The sequence below is a fragment of the Peromyscus californicus genome, unplaced genomic scaffold, assembly GCF_007827085.1.
Source record: "Peromyscus californicus insignis strain IS unplaced genomic scaffold, ASM782708v3 Scaffold_10__1_contigs__length_136768540, whole genome shotgun sequence".
Lineage (NCBI taxonomy): Eukaryota > Metazoa > Chordata > Mammalia > Rodentia > Cricetidae > Peromyscus > Peromyscus californicus.
The window spans coordinates 109,456,029-109,468,117 of record NW_026294391.1 but is presented as its reverse complement, the minus strand read 5'-3'; positions in this window follow the sequence as shown (position 1 = coordinate 109,468,117).

The following is a 12,089-nucleotide window of genomic DNA, read 5'->3' as shown; positions in this document are numbered from 1 at the left end:
CCTTTCCTGGCCAGGTTTATTGAGGTAGAGAATATTTTACTTCCCAGGGATCACTTGGCAACAATGGAAGCCATTTTTAGTCATTATGATGATGGTAATGGTGGTAGTATTACTGGGAGATTCTGGGTATATGAGTTATGCAGTTAAATGTCCTTCAGTGCCTAAGACAACCACAAAAAAAGAATTATGTATCTGTCAGTTGTGCAGATGTTAGGAAATCTAGCTTTTCATTACTTATATGTTAAGTAATTTGGTGCACCTAGAGTGTTCCAGGCATTGTGCTTGGTACTTACTTTGATGAATAAGACAGACATGATACCTGCTTTCATGGGATTTAGGATGAGGAAGAAGGAAAAAATAAGATTCGTGCTATTAATTTCAGGTTATAATATGTTCCTTTTGTCTCCTATCAGCTGTATTCTCCCATATGTATTCAAATAGCATGCATTCAATGATGACTTTCTCCTAAGACAGAGATTTTTGTCAAAGAGGCAATTGTTGTTTAGGTCACATATCATCATTGTTAATAAAAGGTAGACATTAGAAGAGATGGGTATGGAATAAATAATTGCAATACTGGATAATAGCTTTTTTGGCCTTGTTGCCAAGTGCTATAGGAACATACAATAGAAGTGTACAGGCTTTCTTGAATCGAATACAGCCAGGCAAAACTTGATGGGGAAAATGTTCTTAAATCTGGGTCTTAAAGAGATACTATGATTTCACTGGCTGTAAAAGCTAATAAAGATACTTTTGATAAGCAGATCAATATGAACAATGTTATAGAGGATAAGCATTCACCATACATTGCTGAAATGTCTATGGCATGGTATGTCTAGACTGTAGGGTACCTGAATGAGAATAGCTGGGATGACACTGGTGAGACAGGCCTGGCCATTAGAAGTAAAACCTCATAGGATGTGATAAGACTGAGTTTTCTCCCAGAGACAGTGGGGACTTGTTGAACTAGTGCAATCAGGGTAGCAATACAGTTAGGCTCCTGTTGCAGATGGTCAGGGCTTAGGGAATCAGTCACACAGTTACTCTTACCATGATTAAATTTCTCTCCTGCACCTACAACTGCAATTGTTTGCTCTAAGTGATAACTCACTTGTTCACTGTAACCACTTCCAACCCCTTACCCCAAGCAAGTGAGTACCTGATAAATGCCTGGGTTCCTTAGAATTATATTCTAAAATTCCCACTGATTGGGTTTGGAATCACTATGCTGAGTCTGAAAAGGAGCTTATAGGGAGAGGAATTGGAAAGGATGAATAGTAGGGGTTGTTTAATGTTTGCCAATAGGTTGTTCCTATTTCAGTTGCCACCTGTTGTCCGTGCTTATCATTTAGTAGAACGTAAAAACTGTTTGCCATTATCAAACTGTCCCATTTAATGCTCACAACTCTTTGAGATTGATATTGTTTCCAGTTTTTTTGTTTCTTTCTTTATATAATTCTTTCTTCTTTTTCTTCTTACTTTTTTCCCTCCCTTTCTTCACTCCTATCCCCCCAGGTCCAGCCCCCATATAGTCCCACCAAAATTCATGGCTTCCTCTTCTTTAACCATTGTTGTTACACAGACATATAAACAAATAAATATGAAAGTACAACCCTCTGAGTCTGTTTATTGTCACCTGAATAAGTATGTTTCTACTCTATATGTGGGAAGGCTGACAGCTGAAACTCAAAGCATTTCTGAAACAAGTGACTGATAATTAGGTGAATGTTTCCTATGGAAACAAAGGAACACAAAAGCATAGAAGGAATGACACATCTTTTCCAGTATGAGATCATTGACATTCTGAAACAAAATATTATTTCTCTTCTGAAGGAAACTTTTTCATTAAAAATTTTAATGATATCAATTCAATGAAATCCTTAGAGGGAAATGACTGTGACAGCAGGTTTGGGGTCAACCGAATTGTGGTTTAAATACTCACCTGTGTGTTTTAAACTTTCAACTGTGACTCATACTTAGAAAATAATTTTACAATGTGGATACATATGTATTTAGAGAGTCAAATATATATATATAGCTAAATACATGCATATTCTTATATACATTATGAATATACACATACATGAAATATGTACATATAGTTAGCTAAAACAAGTTTTTCTGAATGGAACTGAACCTCATTCACCTCATTTATGTGGCATATTCTTAGATTATGTACAGATAATTCTTTTCCATTTAAAAATGTTTGACTTTATTTATAGTTTAAAAATATCAATGTTTAACTCAAGACTGGTTCTATAAGGTTTAAAACTCATGAGGAAAGGAGGATCCTTTATACAGGGCAGCGTCAGTTCTGGGTGCAAAAAGTGAACTGCTTACAAAACCTTGATGGTATTTAAGCACTTCACAGAGACTATCTTACCATCTCTCTCAGGAAGCTCAGGGCTACCCACAGGCTACCCACAATATTCAGCAGACACAGGAAACACATGCACACACACACACACACACACACACACACACACACACACACACATACACAGAGAGAGAGAGAGAGAGAGAGAGAGAGAGAGAGAGAGAGAGAGAGAGAGAGAGAGTAAAGCAATATGAGAAAAAAATGTCCACAGATTCCTGAACAAGAGGTAATGTTGAACTCAGGTATAATTTCAGAAAACGTACCATCAGCAAATGATGTTTTTAGGAGGAAAGTAAAATACAAAAGTTGTGACTGAAAGGGAGTCACAATTGTAAGTTGAGTCACCAGTCACCACATCTTTTTTTTTAGCATAAAATAGGATTAGTGATTAAAATCAAGGCAGAGCTAAGTACTTTGTTCTCTCCTTCCCTCTGGGCTCTAGTCCTTCCTTGTTCTATCCCATACAAGAATCTTATGGCTACGCTTTAGTTCTGCTTTTAATTTTTGAACCTCCCAATACTTGGAGTGGCATATATGTTACTATCACTACTCTGAGCCAAGTTTTCTTTTTTCAGATTTCAGGACAGAGATACAGATCATAAATTGTATTTTTATACAATATGAGTCTCACATATACAATGGAAAGCCTAATTAGGACTCAAGAGCTTTGCATTTTAGTGAAGTTCCACAGGCTCTGGAGGCTATATGATAACTTTTATTGGGTTCTCCAGATACACTTCTATCAAGAAAACTCCTGACAATAGATCTTCATTATTTGAAAGCTGTTGATTAAAGGTAAAAAAGTGCCAAACCTTTCTTAAATCATGTGCAACACTTTGCTTCTGAATCTTCTGGCAGTATTTTTGTGCACAGCTTGTCTTTTAACATGACCCAAACCCTCCTTTTAATCCACTGCCTTCAGCTGCAGGGTATTTTATGACACAGCTATGGGGAAATGCATCCTATTTCTGGAATTCCTATTTTGTATCCCCCATGGACCCCTGTCCTATAGGGTCACTTAGCCATCTTACTGAATGACTAACCTCATCCTCATTTAGACAGAAAAAGAAGCAATGTTCATCTTTTGAATCTGGAAAGGTTTGGGGAATTCAGCTTTTCCTAGTGTCCCCTGGCATGTACATATTTCCCTTTAATCTCTTCATTACACAATGTGCTTCAAAATTTAGAAAAGGATTTTAGGTCCTGGCAAGCAAAATATGAAGATTTTGGAGGAATCAAGAACACCCTTAAAATATTAACAGTTCTATCAGAACTGTGAAATCAAAGGCAAATTTTAGACATGTTAAGGTTAGGAAGAAGAAAGGAAAAATAGCCCATCATCGACCCTGACTTGTCCATGCTCCACATTTCCTGAATCTTATCTCTTGATATGCTGTTATTCCATAAAAGAGGAGCTATTTGTTGGTTCTGTGAAGGGTTCTGGGGGCCTGGTCTTGGTAAGGGGGTTAGAGGACCAAAACAGGCATAAGAATCCATTCTCCATGGACTTTTTTCAAAGATGAAATGTTCACTGTGTTCCAAAATAGGACCAATATAGCATCTTCTCTGAACATTAAACTTAAATTACTTTTCTTTCACAGTTGTATATATTACCTGGCACTAGTTTTAATAAACATCTATTGTTTTATGTGAAGTTTAATGAACACTGTCAACTCGATGAGATTTAGAATAACCATAAAAATGTCTGGGTACGTTTGTGAGAGACTTTCTAGAGTAGCGTAATTAAAGTGGGAAGATTCACCTTCGATGTAAGTGGCACCATTCCCTGGGCTGGAATCTTGGACTAAATACTAAATGGAACTCAAGCTGAGCACCAGCATTCATGACTTCTGGAGTGCTGGCGCAGGCGCAGTGTGACTAGCTGCTTCCCACTCCTGCCTCTAGGCCTCCCCCACCTCGATGACCGGGATTCCTCTGGAACTGAAAGTTAAATAAATCCATAAATTAGTTTCACGTATTTGGTCACTGGAATGATAACTGAAACTGACCCATTTTCTTTCTTTATGACAATGAGTGTGTATGCCATGCTTCTTTGTACTATTTTGAACTTGTCTTTCTTCTCTTGTAATCATGTTTTATCTCAGTATATTTCCTGAGTTCTTGATGGTAGGTTGCTAGACTTTGGTGCCAATTAGCTTATAACATGGGTACATAATTCAGTATACTTTTATTAACCACATTTTCAAGAGGAAGAGAATTTGCCCAATAGCCTAAAAATGTCTGGTTTTTGTATTATTTTTGCACACATTACTCTGTTCCAGTTTTTAGACTAATACTTTATATGCATTATGTGGTTTAATAGACACAGCAATACTATCAGTATGTTTGATGATTAACATCTTGTTTTAATTTGACAGAACTCAGAGGGGTTAATGGTTATGCCCAAGGTCATGCAGAAAGTTTGACTTCTGACTCTAGAATGACTTGGACATATGTAGGAGCAGATGTAAGGAATTCTTGGACTTAATCACTAAAATAATGATTTTAAACCGATGGACCTATGGCCCTGAGAAATCACAATTAATAGTAATATCATGCAGTGTTGAATGTAGTGAAGCTAGAACTCTGAGCATCCCTTTGAACTCTAGCCAGATGGGTTGGAATGAGCTACAGATACCTTCTTACTTTCTTCCTTTGTTGAAGTTTTTATAAACCCTTAGGTTGAAGACTTCATGTTATTGTTTCTACATTTTTCAGGTTGTGATCTGATCCTGACTAATACTTCAGAAACCCAGTTGCGCATGTGGTATGTCCATTCACATGCTGTTGATCAGTTTACCTGCTCACATGCTACTCATTTTTATAGACCTTGTGAATTTTGTGTAGCTATCTAGTTATTCTGGTAGCTCTAGCCTTCCTTCAATCACTCTTTACTTCATGACAGTTTCTCCTTGCTTATCTAGCCTTTATGTTGGCCCCTTTCTAAGGGAACCTGAAATCAGTCACTTAACAGGTAGGTATTGAAGAATCTCTTTTATTAAACTGAGTGGGAAACATATCTTTCCATTGTATTTGACTTTGCATATTGTCATCACATGCAGATTTTTTGATACTGTGTCCCATCATATAGTCCTGACACCTTACCCTTTCCAAAGTAGCAACTCTGCTATAAATCCAGTTGAAGCTTGAATTTATATTAAATCAGTGGGTATCATCCTATTCAACAACTACCATTTGTAGGGCAAGCCACACAACCAAATATTTTTCCTTGTCTGCAAGTCAGCCTTTTGTACTTTGTCTCTGAGATTCTGGCATGCTCAGTGGTCAAGTTTCTTGAAATGGACTCTTCATTGAACTCAAACTCCTAGCTCTTTAGCACTGTGCTGTAAACGACTTACCTAAAGGGCAAGAATACTCCCCAGCATCAACAATAATGCAGGCTGGGAAACAAAGCCATTTATCTCCTAAAGCTCAGCAGCAGAGTCTTGACTGCCAGTGCGGAAAAGGGTAGAAAAATAACTCAGCATTTCTGTGTCCTCTGACTTTCAAGAAGCACATTAATATGGCTAGTTAGTGCTTCCTAGTTTATGCCATCAACATTGTAAATTCAGTAGCTTAAGTTTCACAGTGGTTTTGGTATAAGCCTTTAATCTTAGTAATGATTCCTTGATCAGCTGTGGACCTTCCAATTCAGAGGTCATTAGAGGTCCCTGTTGAGAACTCCCCAGCTGTTTCAGTTCAGTTCATGTATATTTATTTGCATGCCTTTTGAACCACGTTTGGGTATGCAGAAGCACAGCTCCTTTTAGCGACTGGTGTTCCAGATCGTTTCCCAAAAGAACAGCAGAGCTAGGGGAGGCGTGGAGGCACAGTTTTTGAGATGTCACTGGCATCCTGCTTTTAACTACTCCAAGGTTAATGACAGGTCTTTCAGAGCATCTTTGTTGCTTTCAAAAAGGCCAGTTGGAAGCAAAAGTAACCATTTTCCAGTAGGATATCATTGTATTGGCAAAGACAGGGCATTTAGACAAGGCAGTCAAAATGATCAAGTGAAAAGTGAAAATTTCAGTCAAATTGTTCACTTGACATTACTGAAACCGGAACAGTATGTGCTGGCTCATAGTCTCAGGCCAAAAAGTTTGCATGGAAAGACTTCCTAATGATTAATTTTGTGTCTTCTCAGTGCAGGATCCATTTCATAGCTGCTCAGTGTAGGAAAAGATCCATCTTGGAAGAACTTGTGAAAGACTTGTGGCATTGATGGCATCTGGGTGGATTTTAAGTTTAAATGTACTTCTCTTAGGAACTTAAATGCATTATAGCAGTGAGCTTCTGGAGGTGAAAGGACATTAAAGATGACCTGAATCAGTTTCCGAAATTCACAGGCTCTAGAGAAGGAAAGCAGTTTGCCAAATTCACACTGTAGGTTGGGGCTACCAAGACTGAACTCTATGTAGTGATTAGAACATTTGGGGACTCCCTCCCTGCCCCATGTCAAACTTAGAGATACACTAGGGGGATTATTTACTTTCTAGCTCCAAATTAGGAAAGTAGAGGTACTAAAAGAGTAACATTCTGAAGTGGAGCCTAAGATAGCCCTCATCTACTTTTTGAACTTCATTTATTTACTTAATCTCTCAGAAAGCCAGTTTCTGCAGTTGTGAAACAGATAGAAATTCAATGTCAAAAGGTACTCTTGGAGTTAATGCGATAACATTTGAAAAATGCCCAGTATAATGCATAGGCTGTGACCAATTAAATGCACGTGTTGAAACCATTGCTATTTCTAAAGGAATACTCTGAAACAGGAGGATTCCCACCACCCCTGTCTCTGTTTTTATGTCATTAACTACTGGACTCGAGGTCGGAAAGAGATTCAAATCTTCAAGTCTGTCAGTGGAGACTAAAGCCTAAATGAAGATAACCATGTAATCTGACTATATTATGTTGCAGGGAGTAAGTACAGTGTGATTAAGAGAAACTTCAATTTAGGGAACTCTTCTCCAACACACCTGTATAAAGCCTTGCTCATCTGCACAGCAGTAAGAACACGTAGACGCTTCTGCTGAAAAGTGTCTTCTGGTAAAGTGGAAAGAATGTACACAGTCTTAGCCTCCAGCTGGGTAGCAAATTTCAGAATATTTCCTGAACAAAGGCTAGTAAACATGAGATATGTCATGTTTGATCATTATGTAGTTCAGCTGGAAAAAAAATAGCATATACCAGAACAGCAAGGGCTGTCAGATACTCTGTATGGTGCTTGCAGAATTGGGGTTCTTTTATTTACTTTTTCAGATTCTCACCCGAACTTCCTCAGTTATCCACAGAATGACCTCAGGGACACCCATCTGGATTTTATCTCATCTCTTTCCATTAGCTCCTCCATCCTGCCACCAGCTTTTCTTTGCCTTAGTGATCAATAGTGAGATCTCTTTCTGTGACAAATAACAAAGCCCTCAGCATTGCCATTCTTCTAGAGGCTGTGGCTGGCTCAGCCCCCGGGCCAGGAAGCCAGCATTGTGGGTATTGATTTGATTATAGCTCTGGGAAGGAAGGGGGGGAGGAAAGCTTTTTGTACTGCTGTTAGATTAGGAACTAGTTGCCACGACTAATCTGAAGCCTGAGTGCAAACCTGAATAATTGAAAGTCAGGAATTAAGATACTAGTAGGGGACATGTCAGATTTGTGTATTGTTTCCCATGACTCCTCTAATAATATTCAAGCAGTACATTAAGGTTTGACTTGTGAAACCATGCCATCATCAGTTTTCTTTGCAAATATAAGCCAAATGAGAAGCTTGAATGTCGTCTTAGGAAGAACACATCCACTGTCTGGAGCACAAAGGTATTAGAGGCAAAGGAGCTGTGCTCCCTTGAGCTGCCTGTGGCTATGTTGAAAGGGCTAGACATAGGGCAAGTCTATTCCCCATCTGCCTCAGACAAAAGCTGGGAAGAAATTGGCAAAACAGCATGTCCTGAGAGGGAGACATTCACAACAGAAATCAAGTTTTATTTCCAAGAGGAAAGGAAATTCATATGGGCAGCAACTTTAAAGGTTTTATAGAACAAGTTAATTTGGGAAAGTGATCTTAGAAATATCCTAGCCTGTCAACTTGTTTACCACCTCCACATTGTATAACCTGATGACATGCGTACTCCATGGTATGGTAGGGAAAAGGCTTTTATTGCAGATGAGAGAGAGAGAAAGAGAGAGAGAGAGAGAGAGAGAGAGAGAGAGAGAGAGAGAGAGAGAGAGAGAGAGAGAGAGAGAAGAGAGAGAGAGAGAGAGAGAGAGAGAGAGAGAGAGAGAGAGAGAGAAAAGTCAGAGGCATTTGGAAGAGTCCAGAGAAGAAAGAAGTAGACAGAACATGGCCAACAGACTGAACTTGGAAGCAGAGGCAGGAGAAGAGCAAGAACAAGGATGAGAGAGGGAGAGAGACAGTCAGAGACACAGAGACAGAGAGGAGGGGATGTAGAGAGAGGGAGAGTGAGGCAGAGCAGAAAGGAGGTAGATGGAAACAGAGAGAAAGACAAAGAGAGTGAGCATAGCTGAAATAGCAGGGTCATAAGGAGAAGAAGTAGCTGAGGGGGAGAGCCCATGGCTGGGGGAGTTTCAGGTAGGAGAGAAGGTAAGAATCACTAGGATGATAACATGGACTTTGAAATGTATAACAGGTACATGTATAACAGGTACTGAGGGAGGCTGGAGGCCAGCATTCACTTTGGTATGCTAATAAGCACCCTAGATAGCCTTTTGTCCCTTCTGCCTTTTGGAATTTGGGGAAATGGAGTTTCCTTTGGACCTGACACACAAAGTAAAGTGATTACTGACATTCTGACTGGATCTAACGTGGTGTGTACCTTATTATTGTAGCCAACATTCACTGCATGGTCATTACATACTAGCTAATTTGTATATGAAATCTCTTTTAATCATTTAACAACTCAGTGGAGAAGCTATTCTTAACTTTCCTTCTGATTTTTAAAATAAGGAAATTTGAACTCAGAGAAGTAATTTAACATCCTATAGCAGTCAGAATTTATACTCGGTTTTATGGAGTTATTAGTCTGGTGTTTCTAATTGCCAAAACCATCAGATCATGTCTTCATTTTTCACCCAGTTGCCCTAACCAAACATCAACTGACACTGTGACAGACATGAGACGTTCCGAACTATATTTGCATCCAGACTCCCTAGATCAAGGTATCCAGCTGATTCATTAGTTACTAGTACATGAGATTCTGGGTCATATTTCATAAAATATTCTCAAGTCACAGGGAGCTGAGCATGTAGCCCAGTGATAGATCGTTTGCCTAGTGTACATAACACATTTAAATAGGATGGGACTGGAGCACAGACACTTTAAGAGATGGCCAGGTAAGAGGATCTGGTCAGTTTTAGATGGATATTAGTAACAGAATGCCATGAAATGTAGAAACAAAAGTTCTCTCTGAGGACTCTGGGAATGTATATAAACTACCTTAGGGTAACCCCTATACAATTCACATTTCTGTCACAAGACATTAGAAGTATGTTTTTCATGTGACTGTCCAGTGTGGAACTGCAGACACCCTCTGCTCTACTTGTTCATCAGGGACTTAGCCTCCTCTCATCAAGTGCCTGTGCCATCGTACAGGGTTCCAATATGTTCTGCTGTATCATTCTGGCAACTAACAGGAGGGGTCACAGAAGACATATTAACTATTAAGCTCTTTGGCCCAAGGGTGACAAAAACTGCTTTTACTCACTGGTGAGCATTGATTATATGGTCCCACCTAGGTGCAAAAGGCTTAGAAAGAATAGACTAGTGGCATACTCAGGAAGAGATTTTCAAGGATAAATTGAATCACCTCTGCAATGAGAGAAAACAAAAGGTGGGGGAAGGTAGAATGAAGGAGAGAAAGGGCTTCCTATGGTTGTTATTATATAATTCTTTCTTTGTTCTAATGTCAAGGTCTAGGAGACCATGTTCAATAGCTGTACTCTGTTACCCAACTTCAAGCAGTACCTTTCCCATTATACTCAATGTAAAGTACACCTTCTCCAGTGCATTCATGTGTCTTTGTCTCAAGAAAATGATTTTGGTTTTGCTTGAGATTGCTGGGATGTATAGCTGCTCAAAGTACAACCTTTGGACTTCTTCAAAAATGAAATCAGAAAGCAGAATACAAGGCGACAGCAAGCACTAGTGTTACAGTGACAGGATGTGATTTAAGACCAGCAAGACAGATGGTGGTGTGTTTTCTTAGAGGCAAACCAGGAAGCAACAGATTTGCAAACAAATTTTAACTGCCATCATTCTTCTAATGCCCCACATGAGCAACGCAAGCCACTGTGAAGCATAATGCTTCCTGCAGGCAGCTGTCTCTTAAGTATTTTCCTTCCTACCTATTCAAAAGGAGGAGAGGCCTGTGGCAATGTGAGGAAAATAATGCCCACTTTGGTAGGATTAACACTTGGACTTTTGTTCTTGGGGCACCTGGAATTTATTATATATCTCTAATAGAAGACCAGGAGAAGTGCATAGGTAAATATGTAGATCACTTCCATTTGTTTACCAGAGAAGACAAGGTTGGTTTCTGGCTTGGATCTTCACTTTGAATTGCAGGACTGTGCAATTCAAGCATACATGCATATTATAAAAATCCCTTTCCCCTCTGAAAGGATTTCATCCCGGTGGACTATTTTGAATAACTGCTTACTACATAATACTAAGAATAAAAGTTGATGCACAGAGCATAACTCACAAGTCATTTTTCTGTCTTTCTTTATTGGCTTGATCAGGGTTGATCAACTAAGCACTACACTTACCTGGTGCCATGGACATTTGTAAGTCTGTGCCTGTTTCCTTACACTTGCCCTAAAATTCAGCTGACACCGTCTTCATTTTGGTCATGATGGTTAGACATATCCAGTTTTCATGAAGTACATTGCAGTGAATACACTGGCTTTAGTGGTGAGGAAAAGTGTTTTCTTGAGTGTTTAGTTATGGGACTTCAGATATCAAGCCATTCTTTTTCTTGGTTCTCTGGAAATAGGGAGGAGAGTTAGAAAGCTGTGGGTGTGAGTTGCAGGTGAAATTTAGGAAGGTACTTCCTTATGTGCCTGTAAAAGTACCTTCAAACAGACTTCCCTTGTATCAAGTCCACCTAGGTGGCATCTGTGGACTGTTCAACATAGCAGCTTCCCAACTAATCTAACTGCCTCTGGTTTTCAGTCCATCTATGCAAAGATGACAGATTGATTTTATTTTATTTTTTAAATGGATGTGAATGAGTGTTGTGCTTGCATGTGTGAAAAATGTATCATATGTCTGCCTGGTGCATATGGAGGCTAGAGGAGTGTATCAGATCCCATATAACTAGAGTTACAGACCATCGTGAGCTGCCATGTGGGTACTGGGAATTGAACTCAGGTCCTCAAAAAGAACAGCCAGTGCTGTCCCAACACCCCCAGACTATTTTATTAACACATAGTTATAACATTCCCGTTCTGACATTCTTAAATACCTTCCAAATTCCAAAATAATAAAGGCCAATTCCTCAGCTACACATTTTAGGCTCTTTATGTTCAAGTGTCTGATTTCTGTTTCAGTTTTATTTTTCTGCACCTCTACTAACTGAAGGTTCATCATAATATGCCCTGAGATGTCTTCACTTCTGGCCTTTGTTCTCAGTGACCCACCCCCTTGTTTTTCTGTTTCTCTAATCATTACCTGTGAAATCTATTTACATATTGCTCATACTTGCTT